Below are 17,135 nucleotides of genomic sequence, written 5' to 3' on the forward strand. Positions count from 1 at the left end.
AGCCACCTGTCTTAAGCATTTTTGGGTGGTCGACTGGGAGATCCTGGATATGTCTGCGACAAAGCCCTGAAAAGATCCGGAGGCAAAAAGGTTGAGGGCGGTGGTGATTTGAGAGCCACTGGTAACACGTGGCCACCAGGCCCAGCAGGTATCAGGTCTTCTTCTTGGAGGCTGCAGGTGTCTGCCACCATGTGATGTGACATCCTGAGCCTTCTGATACACTGGTATTCAGATAGGAGCAGCAGCAGCAGCGGGAGCGGTGGACCTGCGATGGAGCAGCGGCTGTGGGTGAAAATAAAGGTCGGTGATTTTCAGACCAAGTCGAGTAGTGGCAGCAGCGGGAGTGGCAGACCTGTGAGGGAGCAGCGGGAGCGGTGGCAAAATTCGAGAGTGACGTCACAGTACAGAAAGTGACGCCGGTGCAGGGGAAGCAGCTGATTGGGTGAGTACGGCCAGGTGAGTATTTATGCTACTCTATAGTTTGACAGTTAAGGTTAATAGTTTATTAAGTTTAAAAGGTCTTAATTTTGTGGTTTACAGTTGCTACGGTCTCTGTTGTGTAGCGGGGAGTGCTAGGAAACAAGGGCCTTTGAGTATATCATTTAATTGTAGTGTAATTAGTGGTATTGATTTGATTTAATTTAATTTGAATTAATTAAAGGGTAAGTCATGGCAGAACAGCTCGGCCCCATGGCATGCTCCTCCTGCACTATGTGGGAAATCAGGGACACTTCATGTGTCCCTGACGACCATGTGTGCGGGAAGTGTATCCAGCTGCAGCTACTGGCAGACCGCATTGTGGCACTGGAGCTGCGAATGGATACATACTGGAGCATTCACAATGCTGAGGACGTCGTGGATATCATGCTTAATCAGTTGCTCACACCGCAGGTAAAGGTTGCACAGGCAGGAAGGGAATGGGTGACCGCCAGGCAGAGTAGCAGGCACAGGCAGGTAGTGCAAGGGTCCCCTGTGGCCATCCCGCTCTCAAACAGATATACCGCTTTGGATATTGTTGAGGGAGATGGCTTATCGGGGGAAGGCAGCAGCAGCCAACTCCCTGACACCGTGGGAGGTTCTGCTGCACAGGACGGGAGGAAAAAGAGTGGAAGAGCTATAGTAATAGGGGATTCTATTGTAAGGGGAATAGATAGGCATTCCTGCAGCTGCAAACAAGACTCCAGGATGGTATGTTGCCTCCCTGGTGCAAGGGTCAAGGATGTCTCGGAGCGGCTGCAGGGCATTCTGGCGGGGGGAGGGTGGACAGCCAGTTGTCGTGGTGCATATAGGTACCAGCGATATAGGTAAAAACCAGGATGAGGTCCTAAAAGCTGAATATAGGGAGTTAGGAGGTAAATTAAAAAATAGGACCTCAAAGGTAGTAATCTCAGGATTGCTACCAGTGCCACGTGCTAGTCAGAGTAGAAATAGAAGGATATTTCAGATGAATACGTGGCTAGTGGAATGGTGCAAGGGGGAGGGATTCAAATTCCTGGGACATTGGAACCGGTTCTGGGGGAGGTGGGACCAGTACAAACTGGACAGTTTGCACCTGGGCAGGACCGGGACCGATGTCCTTGGGGGAGTATTTGCTAGTGCTGTTGGGGAGGGTTTAAACTAAAATGGCAGGGGGTTGGGAACCTGTGCAGGGAGACAGAGGAAAGGGAAACTAAGATAGAAGCAAAAGACAGGAAGGAGAAAAGCAAAAGTGGCAGTCAGAGAAATCAAGGGTTTAAATCAAACATGGCCACAGTAAATAATAATTCTAAAAGGTCTAAGGGAGAAAAATTCAATATCGCCCCATTTGGGGTGCCATCATTGGCCGTGCGCAAAGTTTAGCGCCTGGCGCTAATTATCGCCTCTGATGGCAAAGTTGGCTTTTATCACCCCTGGAGATGATTGGAGCGCTAAATCAGGCGCTTCACACCTGTCTTGAGGCACAAAGTCTGAGGAGCGAGGCACTACCTCAGAGCGCTGGCGAAGCAAGGAAGTGCATATCAAAATAAATCTGCAAAGTGCTGCTCAGTACCCAAAACTCCTTCACACAGCGTTCAATCTCTCCAGAAGTCTCTCTCTCTCTCTCTCAGAATGCATGGTGCACAAATGTCACCAACAAAAAAAGGCAGGAAGCGGTCACCTTTAAATTGCGCTCCCCCAGTCCCTTTCTGACTGCAAAACGCTCCCCTCAACCTGTCGTTGCTAGCGGCAGGTGGTAAGGCAGGGGGTGCCACTCAATATCCGGTCCACTGCGCTACCAGGGCGTTGCACACTCGACTGACGTCAAGATCTGCCGACGCAAGAGATCGTGGCAGCAGTGTTTAACGCCACCGCAAAATGTCTAGTTAATTTCATGAGCGGCGCAAACATCGCCGCGCCCGGGCTTTAGTTGCTTTGCGCCCCATTAGTACCCTCTTAAGGCACTAACGGGAGGCGCAAACAACTGAATTTTCCCCCCTAAGACTGATAAAAAAATAAGCCTGAAGGCTTTGTGTCTTAATGCGAGGAGTATTCATAATAAGGTGGATGAATTAGCTGCGCAAAAAGATGTAAATGGATATGATATGATTGGGATTATGGAAACATGACTCCAGGGTGGCCAAGGCTGGCAACTCAACATCCAGGGGTATTCAATATTCAGGAAAGACAGGCAAAAAGGAAAAGGAGGTGGGATAGCATTGCTGGTTAAAGAGGAGATTAACACTATAGTAAGGAATGATATTAGCTCTGATGATGTGGAATCTGTATGGGTAGAACTGAGAAATACCAAGGGGCAGAAAATGTTAGTGGGAGTTGTATACAGACCCCCAAACTGTAATGCTAATGTTGGGGATGGCATTAAATGGGAAATTAGAGATGCGTGCAATAAGGGCACAGCAGTTATCATGGGTGACTTTAATCTACATATAGATTGGGCTAACCAAATTAATAACAATATTGTGGAAGAGGAATTCCTGGAGTGTATACGGGATGGTTTCCTGGACCAATATGTCGAGGAACCAACTAGAGATCAGGCCATCTTAGACTGGGTATTATGTAATGAGAAAGGGTTAATTAGCAATCTTGTTGTTTGAGGCCCCTTGGGGCGGAGTGATCATAATATGATAGAATTCTTCATTAAGATGGAGAGTGAAGTATTTGACTCAAAGACTTGGGTCCTGAATTTAAATAAAGGAAACTATGATGGTATGAGGTGCGAGTTGGGTAGGATGGATTGGGGAACATTACTTAAAGGGTTGACAGTGCATAGGCAATGGCAAACATTTAAAGATCGCATGGATGAACTATAGAATTTGCTCATCTCTGCTTGGCTTAAAAATAAAACAAAAAAGTTGACTCAACCGTGGCTAACAGGGGAAATTAAGGATAACATAAGATCCAAGGAGAGGACATATAAATTGGCCAGGAAAGCAGCAAACCTGAGCATTGGGAGCAGTTTAGGATACAACAAAGCAGGACAAAGGGATTAATTAAGAGGGGGAAAATAGAGTATGAGAGTAAGCTTGCTGGGAACATAAAAACTGACTGTAAAAGTTTCTATAGATATGCGAAGAGAAAAAGATTGGTGAAGTCAAGCGTAGGTCCTTTGCAGTCAGAATCAGGGGAATTTATAATGGGAACAAAGAAATGGCAACCAATCAAAGGAGGACACAAATAACCTCCCAGAGATGTTGGGGAACATTGGGTCTAATGAGAGGGAGGAACTGAGTGAAATCAGTATTTGTAGGGAAATGGTGTTAGGGAAATTGACGGGATTGAAGACCGATAAATCCCCAGGGCCTGATAACCTACATCCTAGGGTACTTAAGGAAGTGGCCCTAGAAATATTAGATGCATTGCTGGTCATCTTCCAAAATTCATAGACTCTGGAACAGTTCCCATGGATTGGAGGGTAGCTAATTTTAGCCCACTATTCAAAAAAGGTGGTAGAGAGAAAATGGGGAATTATAGACCGGTAAACCTAACATGGGTAGTGGAGAAAATGCTAGAGTCCATTATAAAAGATGTAATAGCAGAGCACTTGGAAAGCAGTGACAGGATCTGACAAAGTCAACATGGATTTACAAAAGGTAAATCGTGCTTGACTAATCTACTGGAATATTTTGAGGATGTAACTGGTAGAATAGATAAGGGAGAACCAGTGGATGTGGTATATTTGGACTTTCAGAAGGCTTTCGATAGGTCCCGCATAAGAGATTAACATGTAAAGTTAAAGCACAATGGATTGGGGGCAAGGTACTGATTTGGATAGAGAACTGGCTGGCAGACAGGAAGCAAAGAGTTGGAATAAACGGCTCTTTTTCCAAGTGGCAGGCAGTGACTAGTGGGGTACCGCAGGGATCGGTTCTAGGACCCCAGCTATTCACAATATATATAAATGATCTAGACGAGGGAACTAGATGTAATATCTCCAAGTTTGCAGATGACACAAAGCTGGGTGTGTGTGTGTGCTGTGAGGAGGATGCCGAGAAACTCCAGTATGATTTGGACAGGCTGGGTGATTGGGCAGATGCATGGCAAATACAGTGTAATGTGGATAAATGCGAGGTTATCCACTTTGATGGCAAAAACAGGAAGGCAGATTATTATCTGAATGGCAATAGATTGGGAGAAGGGGAAGTGCAACGAGACCTGGGTGTCCTTGTGCACCAGTCGCTGAAGGTAAGCATGCAGCTGCAGCAGGCGGTTAAGAAGGCAAATGGTATTTTGGCCTTCGTAGCGAGAGGATTCGAGTACAGGAACAAGGATGTCTTGCTGCAGTTGTACAGGGCCTTGGTGAGACCACACCTTGAGTATTGTGTGCAGTTTTGGTCGCCTTATCTGAGGAAGGATGTTCTTGCCATGGAGGGAGTGCAGCGAAGATTCACCAGACTGATACCTGGGATGGCAGGAATGACGTATGAGAAGAGATTGGGTCGATTGGGCTTATACTCGCTAGAGTTTAGAAGAATGAGAGGGGATCTCATTGAAACTTATAAAATTCTAACAGGACTAGACAGACTAGATGCAGGAAGGATGTTCCTGATGGCGGGGGAGTCCAGAACCAGGGGGCACAGTCTAAGCCATTTAGGACAGAGATGAGGAGGAATTTCTTCTCCCAGAGAATGGTAAACCTGTGGAATTCTCTACCACACAAGGCAGTTGAGGCCAATTCATTAAATATATTCAAGAAGGAGTTAGATATATTTCTTAAGGGTAAAGGGATCAAGGGATATGGGGAGAAGGCAGGACAGGGTACTGAAGTTGGATGATCAGCCCTGATCTCATTGAATGGCGGAGCAGGCTCGAGGGGCCGAATGACCTACTCCTGCTCCTATCTTCTATGTTTCTATGTTTCTATATCTCAAGGAAACTGAGCCTCTGCCTGTAGCCAGTTTCATGGGTAGTGCCTCTTGCAAGCTGCACCTCTCTGCGGCTCCCCTCTCTGCTGGCCCCCTCTCTGCTGGTTCCCTCTCTGCTGGTCCCCTCTCTGCTAGTCGCATCTCCGCTGTTGCCCTCTCCGTTGCTGCTCTCTGTCCTGTGGAGCTACAGGTCTGTGAACAGCAGGCTGCTGTAGGAGCTGTTGCTGGTGCTGTAGCTGGTCATCTTGGTCCTGATCTGAGGTCTAATCTAAGATGGCATAAGTGGCACCCTTCCTGATGTGGTAGAGCCAACTGCCAAAGGGCAGAAAGTAACCTCCAAAGTGTAGAGATTAACCTCTCAGCAAAGGTACTGTGAACAAACCCTTTCCCACAAGCAGGTAAGAAAGCAGTTGTCAGTACTGAGTATTTATTGGCATCTTTCCCTGAGATTCACTCAGCCCCTCAATTGGTGCTGTGTACTCACCTTGCTTTCACTGCTGAGTTTCAGGAAGCCCAGGAAACCCGTGGGCCCGATGTTAAAGTCAAAAGTGTGTGTTAATATAACTCTAATTGAGTGAATAACACATGGTAATTAGCAACCCGCCTCTCCCGAGGGGATTGCACGCACAAGGCCTAACACGCTTGTGTTAAATGCGGAAGTCGCCGGGATGGAGCCGGCTTCCAGACGCACCAACATTTTTCCGAGTTTTAACCCCCCACCCGCACCCAAACGCATGCGCTATTCCAGGTTAAAATTCAGCCTGCAGATTCTAAACCAGGAAGTGTAAGTTAGAATATTTAATTCAATGATAAATTATGTACAGAAAGCAAAATAAAGAGAGGACAATCACAGCTTTCAAAAGGGAGTTGGATAAGTAGCTGAAGGAAACAAATTTGCAGGGCTACGGGGAAAGGTCGGGGGAGTGGGACTAGCTGAAGTGCTCTTACAGAGAGCCAGCATATGCTCGACGGGCTAAAAGGCCTTCTTCCATGCTCTAACCATTCTATGATTCTAAGAAAGATGGGATTAACAGAGAGAGAGAGATGAAAGAGACAGAAAGAAAAAGTTTTAAAAATTGTTTAATTTTTTAAAAATCTCCAATAATAATTAAAATCTGAAGTAATGAGATTCCATGCTTTTAAAAGTAAATTTCAATGCCAGACAGGTTATTTTGACAGCAATTAAAACTTACCACACTGTTAAAAATTCACTTACACTTGAATGGACAAGCCCTAACTTTTTCTGGCGAGTTTAGTGTGTATCTAGTGGTTAAGTACTACAACTTCATGCACTTCATGAATATGATTGCCAAGTCTCTCTGCGAGATACTGTTAGAAACATAGGAACATGAGTAGGCATTTAGCCCCTCGAGCCTGTTCTGCCATTCAATGAGATCATGGTTAATCTGAAACCTAACTCCAGATACTTGCCCTTGGCCCATATCCCTTAATACCTTTGGTCAACAAAAATCTATCAATCTCAGATTTAAAATTAACAATTGATCCAGCATCAATTGCCATTTGCGGAAGAGAGTTCCAAACTTCTACCACCCTTTGTGTGTAGAAGTGTTTCCTAATTTCACTCCTGAAAGGTCTGGCTCTAATTTTTAGACTATGCCCCCTAGACTTACCAACTAGCGAAAATAGTTTCTCTCTATCTACCGTATCTGTTCCTCTTAATATCATGAAAACTTCAATCAAATTACCCCTTAACCTTCTAAATTCCAGGGAATACAACCCTAATTTGTGTAATCTCTCCTCGTAATTCAACCCTTGAAGTCCAAGTATCATTCTGGTAAACCTACGCTACATTCCTTCCAAGGCCAATATATCCTTCCTAAGGTGTAGTGCCCAGAACTGCTCACAGTACTCCAGGTGTTGTGTAACCAGGGCTTTGTATAGATGCAGCATGACTTCTATCCCTTTGTATTCTAGTCCTCTAGATATAAAGGCCAGCATTCCATTAGTCTTTTTGATTACTTTCTGTACCTGTTCATGACATTTGAATGATCTATGTACCTGAACCCCACGTCTCTTTGGACCTGCACTGTTTTAGCTTTTCACCACTTAGAAAGTACCCTGTTCTATCCTTTTTAGGTCCAAAGTGGATGATCTCATAATTGCATATATTGAAATCCATTTGCTACCGTTTTGCCCATTCACTTAATCTATCAATATCCCTTTTTTAATTTTATGCTTCCATCTATACTGCTTACAATGCCACTTATTTTTGTGTCATTGGCAAATTTGGATATATGGTTTTTTATCCTTTCATCTAAATCTTTAATAAATACTGTGAGTAGTTGAAGCCCCAACACAGATCCCTGCGGGACACCACTAGTCACATCCTGCGAATTAGAGTACCTGCCTATTATCCCTACTCTCTGTCTCCTGCCGCTCAGCCATTTCCTCACCAGCTCAATAATTTGCCCTCAATTCCATCGGCTTCAACTTTAGTTAACAGTCTCTTAAGAGGGACTTTATCAAATGCCTTCTGGAAGTCCATGTATATAACATCCATAGACAGTCCCCTGTCCACTACTTTAGTCACCTCTTCAAAAAAATCCCTGTGTTTATCTGCATAAACATTTTTCCGGCCTTCTGCGCATGTGTATGTTATGCTGTAGCCGCACGCATGCACACCTGATTCCCTTCTGTGCATGCGTGCTGTTTACAGAACCCATGCATGCGCATTACCCAAGCATTGCAGCCTGCAGTGGGCCACGCTTTCCTCGGCTCCGTGGGAGAACTGGATCCGTGCTGGTCAGGGGGGAAGAGAGAGGATCGAAAGGGGAGAGAGAGGGAATCGGAGAGGGGAGAGAAAGAGAGAGGGGGAGCGTGAGAGGGGGAGAGAGCGAGGGGGAGAGAGAGAGGGGATCGGAGGGGGGAGAGAGAGAGGGGGGAGCGTGAGAGGGGGAGGGAGAGAGGGGGAGAGAGAGAGGTGGGGAGAGAGAGGGGATCGGAGGGGGAGAGAGAGAGGGGGAGCATGAGAGGGGAGAGAGAGGGGGAGAGAGAGGGGATCGGAGGGGGGAGAGAGAGAGAGGGGGAGAGAGAGAGGGGGGGCGTGAGAGGGGGAGATAGAGAGGATCGGAGGGGGGAGAGAGAGAGAGGGAATCAGAGGGGGAGAGAGAGAAAGGGGGAGAGAAAGAGGGGAGGGAGAGGGGGCGAGAGAGAGGGAATTGGAGGGTGGAGAGAGAGAGGGGGAGCAAGAGAGGGGGAGAGAAAGAGGGGAGAGAGAGGGGGAGAGAGAGAGGGAATCGGAGGGGGAGAGAGAGAATCAGAGGGAGGAGCGAGAGAGAGGGGGAGCGTGAGAGGGGGAGAGAGAGAGGGGATCGGAGGGGGGAGAGAAAGAGAGGGGGAGCATGAGAGGGGGAGAGTGAGAGGGGATCGGAGGGGGAGGGAGAGGGGAGAGAGTGAGGGCGAGAGAGAGGGGGAGAGAGAGGGATTCGGAGGGGGGAGAGAGAGAGGAGAGGGGGGGAGCGTGAGAAGGGGAGAGAGAGAGGGGGAGAGAGAGGGGGGATCAGAGGGGGGAGAGAGAGAGAGGGGGAGCGTGACGGGGAGAGAGAGGGGGGAGCATGAGAGGGGGAGAGAGAGAGGATCGGAGGGGGAGAGAGACAGGGAATCAGAGGGGGGAGAGAGAGAGGGGGGAGAGAGAATGGGGGAGAGAGAGAGTGAAGAGAGAGGGGGAGAGGGAGAGGGTATCAGAGGGGGAGAGAGAGAGGCGATCGGAGGGGGGAGCGAGAGGGGATCGGAGGGGGGAGAGAGAGAGGGAATCAGAGGGGGGAGAGAGACGGGGGAGCGTGAGAGGTGGAGAAAGAGGGAATCGGAGGGGGGAGAGAGAGAGGGAATCAGAGGGGGGGAGCGTGAGAGGGGGAGTGTTGTGTATGTACCTTTAAGAGAATAACTGGTCTCAGACTGCAGTACCGGCAGTGACCACCCCTGTATAAAAGGCGCTAGTGAGCCTCTGTTGTTTCAGTTTCACTATTGACTTCCACCAGTAAAGACTTATTTTGTTCCACTCCTGCTGTCCGTGTCTCAATTATTCACGGGCGTAATACTGGCGACGAGCAGATACGAACCTACCTACAGTCTGCACCACCTCCTGGGATCCATTCCTACAGCGAAGTGAGCAGAGGTCGAGGCCAGAAAGAAAAGAAAGTAAGAAGCAGTAGAAACGGGCGTCGACCGTGGGCATCCGCCCTGTGTTGCGGAGTTGAAGATTGCTGGAGAAGCTGTCGGAAGCGGGGCCTGGTTCCTGTCGACGGTGCTTCAGCTAATCGGGCTGGTGGCAGGTAGTGCACTGATCCTTCCTGGGCTGCGGCGGTCGCGAACTCGAGCGGGTGGTTTGCAACGGGGCCGAGCAGCGTTGTCGGGAAGAAGAGAGAGAGAGGGTGGAGCACACAGGGCGCGGCCGGTGCTACGAAGCCGGGTTGCGTATAGACCCGCGAAGAGGGAGGCAAGAGTCCCACAGGGTTGTTCCACGACGGGAAAATAATTTTTTTTTTAAATATTAAACGCACAAGAAACCGCGGAAAGCAGCGCTAACAACAGCGGGGAAGAAGGCAAAGCGCGGGAGGTGCCATTTTCATCAGCGGGGAAGAAGGCAAAGCGCGGGAGGCACCATCTTCATCAGCGGGGAAGAAGGCAAAGCGCGGGAGGCGCCATTTTGTTAAATCGGGAAAGAAGGCAGAGCGCGGGAGGCGCCATTTTAGATTTGCAAGATGCCGAAGACTGGCTGTATCACTGCTTTTGATAATACAATAGAGGACTGGACCACATATGTGGAAAGAGTCGAGGTATATTTCGAGGCAAACGAAATAGCGGAGGAGAAAAAGGCATCGATATTGCTAAACTTAATGGGCGCTAGAACGTACGGCCTATTGCGGGACCTGATTACTCCAGCCAAACCGAAGGCGAAGCATTTTAACGAAATTGTTGCTGTCCTACAGGAACACCTAAACCCTGCACCGCTGTTGATAGCAGAAAGATTTAAATTCCACAGGAGAACTCAGCATAAAGATGAGAGCAATGCTGAGTACCTTACGGAACTACGCAAGCTATCAAAGCACTGCCAGTTTGGAGCAGGACTGGCAGATACCCTACGGGACAAATTTGTCTGTGGACTCCTGAGTGAAGGAACACAGAAGAAGTTACTCTCAGAGAAAGAGCTGACGCTAGATAAGGCTTTCAGCATGGCAGTATCGTATGAAGCAGCAGCCAGGGGAGCTGCAGAAATTCAACAAAAAACACAGGAATACGGCACCCACGAAATGACACGGGGATTTGCAAAATGTTATTGCTGCTGCAGAACTAACCATGACCAGAAGGACTGCTGGTCCAAAGACAAAATATGCAAGCAATGCGGGAAGATGGGACACATTGCACGAGTTTGCAGGTCTGGGAAGAAGACCAGCGACAACAAAAAGGCTACTAAGGAACCATACAAGAAAGTACAAAAGATGACGGACAGTAGTTCCGAAGACCAGATGAGCGATAGTGTATCCGGGGACAGGAGACTAAGCTGTCTCAAACTTCACAATGTAATCGCAAAAGAGGATCACCGAACCATTTGGGTCACCCTCACGATAGCAGGGTCCCAAGTTAAAATGGAATTGGATACAGGATCAGCGCTAACCGTCATGAATCGACGAGACTACGAGCGGCTATTTTCACACATACCCTTGAGAGAGACATCCATCGTCTTGACGACGTATACAGGGCAAAAAGTATACCCCAGAGGAAAAATAAGGGTGCCTGTCGAATACAACGGCAAGAAAATACGGAAATTGTATCTTTACATACTGCCAAATGGTGGACCACCGTTATTGGGACGGGAATGGATCAGGAGGATAAACTTAGATTGGCACTCCATTCATGCAATGACGGTGGACGGTAAAAAAGATGAAGACGTCACTCCTGGACGATTGTCAACAATCTTAGCTAACGCCAAAGAGGTATTTCAACAAGAACTGGGCACGCTTAAATGCGTAACCGCCTCGATAAAAATAGAAGAGAATGCAGTTCCCAAGTTTTTCAAAGCAAGACCGGTACCATATGCAATTCGCCCAGCCGTCGAGGCAGAGCTGGAGAATCTGGAGAAGGCAGGCGTGTTGTCTAAGGTCGACTGGAGCGAGTGGGCGACACCCATCGTTCCTGTCATGAAGAAAACATTAAGCAATAAGTCCGGGGAGCCAAGGAAGATTCGCATCTGTGGGGATTTCAAGGTGACGGTGAACCCAGTCCTTCACACAGTACAATATCCTCTTCCAAGGATAGAAGACATCTTCGCCTCACTGTCTGGAGGGAAGCGTTTTACAAAAATTGACCTAGCACAAGCATATTTGCAGATGGAGGTTGAAGAGTCCTCTAGGAAGTGTCTCACGATAAACACTCACAAAGGTCTTTACCAGTATCATCGATTGGTATTCGAAGTAGCATCGGCTCCGGCGATATGGCAAAGAGCGATGGAACAAGTCCTGCAAGGGATTCCGGGGACTCAGTGTTACTTGGACGACATCCTTGTGACAGGTGAAGATGACGGTGAACACCTTAACAACCTAGAACAGGTGCTCACTAGACTACGGGAACATGGGCTGCGAGTCAACCGCCCCAAGTGCGAATTTTTTAAGAAACAGTTATCGTATTGTGGCCACGTGATTGATGAAGAGGGGTTACATAAGTCCCATGACAAAATTGAAGCGGTTGTTAAGGCCCCAGCGCCTGAAAATGTGTCGCAACTGAGGTCATTCCTCGGATTGGTGAATTACTATCATAAGTTTTTGCCGAATTTGTCGACAATTCTGCACCCACTGAACGCCCTGCTACGAACGGGGGTAGCATGGAAATGGAGCGATGATTGTAAGCGTGCCTTTCAGAAGAGTAAGGACTTAATCACTTCAAGGGAAGTATTGGCTCACTACAACCCAGCACTGCCGATCAGACTGGCGTGTGATGCGTCTCCCTACGGTATTGGGGCGGTACTGTCACATAAATTCCTTGATGGTTTAGAGAGGCCGATAGCTTTTGCGTCACGCTCGTTAACTTCTGCCGAGCGTAACTACGCCCAGATTGACAGAGAGGCCCTCAGCCTAGTGTGGGGGGTGAAGAAGTTCAATCACTACCTGCACGGTCAAAAATTTACTCTACTAACCGATCATCAACCTCTTGTCTCCATTTTCAACCCTCAGAAGGGCGTACCGATAATGACAGCACAACGGCTGCAGAGATGGTCCCTTTTCCTAGGGGCACACCAATATGACATCGAGTACAAAGGAAGTAAACAGCATGGAAATGCTGATGGATTGTCACGCCTACCGTTGCCGATGGTGGAAGAAGAAGACCTTGCAGTGGATCCAATGGAGTTATTCCACTCGACCATAGTCGAATGTCTCCCTGTGACGAATGCAAACATAGAAAAGGAAACACGGAATGACCCGACACTATCACGGGTCTATGATTTAACGGTGAAGGGATGGCCAGCACATGGCAAACCACTGCTGCCAGCATTCTCGCCGAGAAGAGAACAGCTGTCAGTGTGCAGAGGAACCTTGATGTGTGGATCCAGAGTAGTAATTCCACCTAAGTTGACGGATAGAGTGCTCAATGAGCTTCATGAAGGTCATCTGGGTGGGGTAAAAATGAAGAACTTAGCCAGGGCGTTTGTGTGGTGGCCGGGAATTGATAGAGAAATCGAAGAGATGACCAAGAGCTGTGCAGGATGCCAGAAAGTCCAAAACGCCTCACCACAAGCTCCTCTGCATCCATGGGAGTGACCCTCATCTCCATGGCAAAGGGTGCACATTGATTTTGCTGGTCCCTTCATGGACTCGATGTTTTTAATTGCGGTGGATGCACATTCAAAGTGGCCAGAGGTCATAAAAATGTCCTCAACCACCATGGAGAAAACTATCACAGTTTTATGAACCATATTCGCCAGGAATGGGCTGCCTGAACAGATTTGCTCTGACAATGGACCACAGTTTGTGTCTGAAGAGTTCCGGAGGTTCTTAAAGAACAATGGTGTTAAGCATTACACATCTGCCCCATTTCATCCAGCCACTAATGGATTGGCCGAGAGGTTTGCCCAAACATTCAAGAAGGCTATCAAGGCAATGTGTAATGAAGATATACCCCTACAACACAAGGTGGACAACTTCTTGTTTGCCTACCGGAATGCGACACATGCGGTTACCAACCAAACTCCAGCCATGATGTTCTTCAATCGAAGACTACGATGCCGCTTGGATTTGGTTAAGCCAAATGTCCGAAGAGATGTGGAGAACAGGCAGTTTCAGAATATGAATGAAAGGCCGACCAGGAGTTTTAAGATAGGTCAACCAGTTTTGGCCCGGGACTACCGCACTGAGAAATGGCAGCCAGGAACGATTTGTACACGACAAGGACCTCTCATGTATACCGTGGACGTTGGGGAGAGCATTGTAAGACGCCATGCTGACCAGATTCTAGAGTCACTGGAAAACGTCAACTCCACACCACGATCTGATACACCTGGTAATGAAATCGACGTTCCAATTGCAGCTACCGCAGAACCGGTAATATTGGAAGCAGATGAACCAAACAACGACATTGATCCCGACTCAACATTGCCAGAAGAACCTGATACCCCAAAGAGGCGTTATCCAGACAGAATCAGGAAGCCTCCTCAAAGACTGAACTTATAATTGCTTAAACTTAACCAATGTATCTAGCAACCGTAATTGTGATTGTAATTAGTTATCATTTAGTTGTTAAATGAATGTTATGTACTGTTTATCTAAAAGGGGAGGAATTGTTGTGTATGTACCTTTAAGAGAATAACTGGTCTCAGACTGCAGTACCGGCAGTGACCACCCCTGTATAAAAGGCGCTAGTGAGCCTCTGTTGTTTCAGTTTCACTATTGACTTCCATCAGTAAAGACTTATTTTGTTCCACTCCTGCTGTCCGTGTCTCAATTATTCACGGACGTAATAGGGAGAGAGAGAGAGGGAATCAGAGGGGGGAGAGAGAGAGGGGGAGAGAGAGAGGTGAGAGAGAGGAGAGAGAGAGGGAATTGGAGGGGGAGAGAGAGAGGGGGAAGTGTGAGAAGTGGAGAGAGAGAGAGGGTATCAGAGGGGGGAGAGAGAGAGAATCAGAGGGGGAGGGGGGAGCGTGAGAGGGGAGAGAGAGAGAGGAAATCGGAGGAGGGAGAGAGAGAGGGGGGAGCATGAGAGGGGGAGAGAGAGAGGGGATCGGAGGGGGAGAGAGAGATAGGGGGAGAGAGAGAGGGGAGAGAGAGAGAGGGGAGAGAGAGGAGAGAGAGAGGGAATTGGAGGGGGAGAGAGAGAGGGGGGAGTGTGAGAGGGGAAGAGATAGAGGGGATCGGAGGGGGGAGAGAGAGAAGGAATCAGAGGGGGAGTGAGAGAGGGAATCGGAGGGGGAGAGAGAGGGGGCGGAGCATGAGAGGGGGAGAGAGAGGGGGCGGAGCATGAGAGGGGGAGAGAGAGAGGGAATCCGAAGAGGGAGAGGGAGGGGGAACGTGAGAGGGGGAGAGAGAGGGGATCGGAGGGGGGAGAGAGAGAGGGAATCAGAGGGGGAGAGAGAGCGGGAATCAGAGGGGGAGAGAGAGAGGGAATCAGAGGGGGAGGCAGAGGGAGAGGGAGAGAGAGAGGGAATTGGAGGGGGCGAGAGCGAGGGGGAGTGAGAAAGGGGGAGAGAGAGGGAATCAGGGGGGAGAGAGAAAGGGGGAGAGAGAGGGAATTGGAGGGGGAGAGAGAGAGAGGGAGAGAGAAAGGGGAGAGAGAGGGGGAGAGAGAGAGGAGGAGATAGAGGAGGGAGAGGGGGAGAGTGAGAGGGGGAGAGAGAGAGGGAATCGGAGGGGGAGAGAGAGGGAATCAGAGGGAGAGAGAGGGAGAGGGAGAGAAAGAGAGGGAATCGGAGGGGAGCGAGAGTGGGGGGAGAGAAAAAGGGAGAGAGAGAGGGAATCGGAGGGGGAGAGAGAGAGGAGGAGAGAGAAAGGGGAGAGAGAGGGGGAGAGAGAGGAGGAGGAAATAGAGGAGGGAGAGGGGGAGAGTGAGGGGGGAGAGAGTGGGAATCGGAGGGGGGAGAGAGGAAGGGAATTGGAGGGGGGTGAGAATCAGGGGGAGTGAGAGGGGGAGAGAGAAAGGGGGAGAGAGAGAGGAGGAGATAGAGGAGGGGAGAGAGAGGCGGGGAGAGAGAGAGGAGGAGAGAAAGGAAGGAGAGAGAGTGAGGGGGAGAGAGGATCGAAGGTGAGGGGAGAGGAGGTCAGGAATTCGGGGAGAGAAGGTCAGGAACTTGGGGGGGGATAAAGAGCACGGAGAGCACAGTGGGGATGGGGGGAAGAACATGTTCCAGGTCTAAAGAGGGGGGGGGGGAAATGAGAGTGAGAATGTAATCCAGAAGGGAAGACGGATCACGTTCTTCCAACCCCACTCCCTTTACACCTGCACTACGTTCTCCCTCTCTTCCCCCTAGAACTGGTTGATTTTTCGGAAAGCTTGGTGCATGTGTGGCAAGTGACATCATTAGACTGGATGAAATCCAGAAGTCATGACACTGTCACTATTCACTTCATATCCAGGAAACCTGTTAACAATCTGTGACCCACACACAATGTCCCATCTACAGAGCGTGGGGGTGGAGGTCAGGAAATTGTTCGGGGACAAGGTCATGAATCCATGGGGGGGAGAAACTTGGGCGGGGGGGAAGGTCTGGAATCTGACAGGGGGGCGGGGGGGAAGAAGGTCAGGAACTTGGGCAGGGAAGAAGGTCAAGAACTTGTCAGGGGGAGAAGGTCAGGAGCTTGCGGGTGTGAGGCAGCTTAGGAACTTGTTGGGGGGGGTGTGCAGGAACTTGTTTGGGGGGTTGGAGGATGTCTTAACCCGTGAGGGTGAGCCCTGTCTGTTCTGTGTGAGCTCTGTTCTGTCTGGAGCATGGCAGTCAGACTGGCTCGAATTACACTTTGCAAAACCAGGGCCCCGATTTTCTCCCAGCCGCCGGGCGGGTTTTCAGGCGGGCGGGGGCTGAAAATCGCAGAAATAGGGGGTCGCGACTCCCCCCGCCTGATTCCCTGCCCCGTCCGACTTTCGGACCGCCGTTTCTCTCCGACCCGAATCAGTCCCGCCCGCCGTTGGCGGGACTGGCCGTCGGGACCCTAATCAGCAATTATTGTCATGGTTAATGCCATTTTAAGGGGCCCTTGCTATTTTCAAGGGTTTCCCATGCTAAACACGCCTGCGGGGAACCCCGCTGATGAAACCTGGTGTGAAGCATCCCGGCTTGCTTGCTCTCAGCTGCATGTCATTCAGGAAAGCTGAGATTTAATCGCAGAGCATTTGTATATTGAAGGACCTTGTTGTTGCAGGCTTGGGGCTATTTGTTCAAGGCTTAGGCACAGCTGTGGAAGGTTGGAGCCTCATACACTTCTCCAATGTGAGCTCCTGGGAAGCCCCTCTCGCCACCCTCACTCAGCGCTTCCTCAGCGGAGGCATCTACCAGAAGCATGGGACGCCTTTTTTTCCTTCCCTTCTTGCCATTAGAGGATCTCCAGCAGCAGAGGCGGCAGCAGCAGAACCAGGAACAGCAGGGTCAGCAACAGGAGCACCAGGCTGCTGCTCACTCACCTGAAGCTGCACAGGCCAGAAGGGGCCAGCACTTGGAAGTGGCTTGAGAGCACCTTGCTGCACATTAGGGGGCCATGGGGACCCATATCTGCACTGGCAGTCCTACTCAGAAGGACTTCCATGAAGCTCTGGTTTCTCTGCTCAATAGATGACCATCGCTCCTCAAGAGATGTCATT

The sequence above is a fragment of the Somniosus microcephalus genome, chromosome 2, assembly GCF_052327205.1.
Source record: "Somniosus microcephalus isolate GS21.2 chromosome 2, FLI_Smic_1.0, whole genome shotgun sequence".
In the NCBI taxonomy this organism is placed as follows: domain Eukaryota; kingdom Metazoa; phylum Chordata; class Chondrichthyes; order Squaliformes; family Somniosidae; genus Somniosus; species Somniosus microcephalus.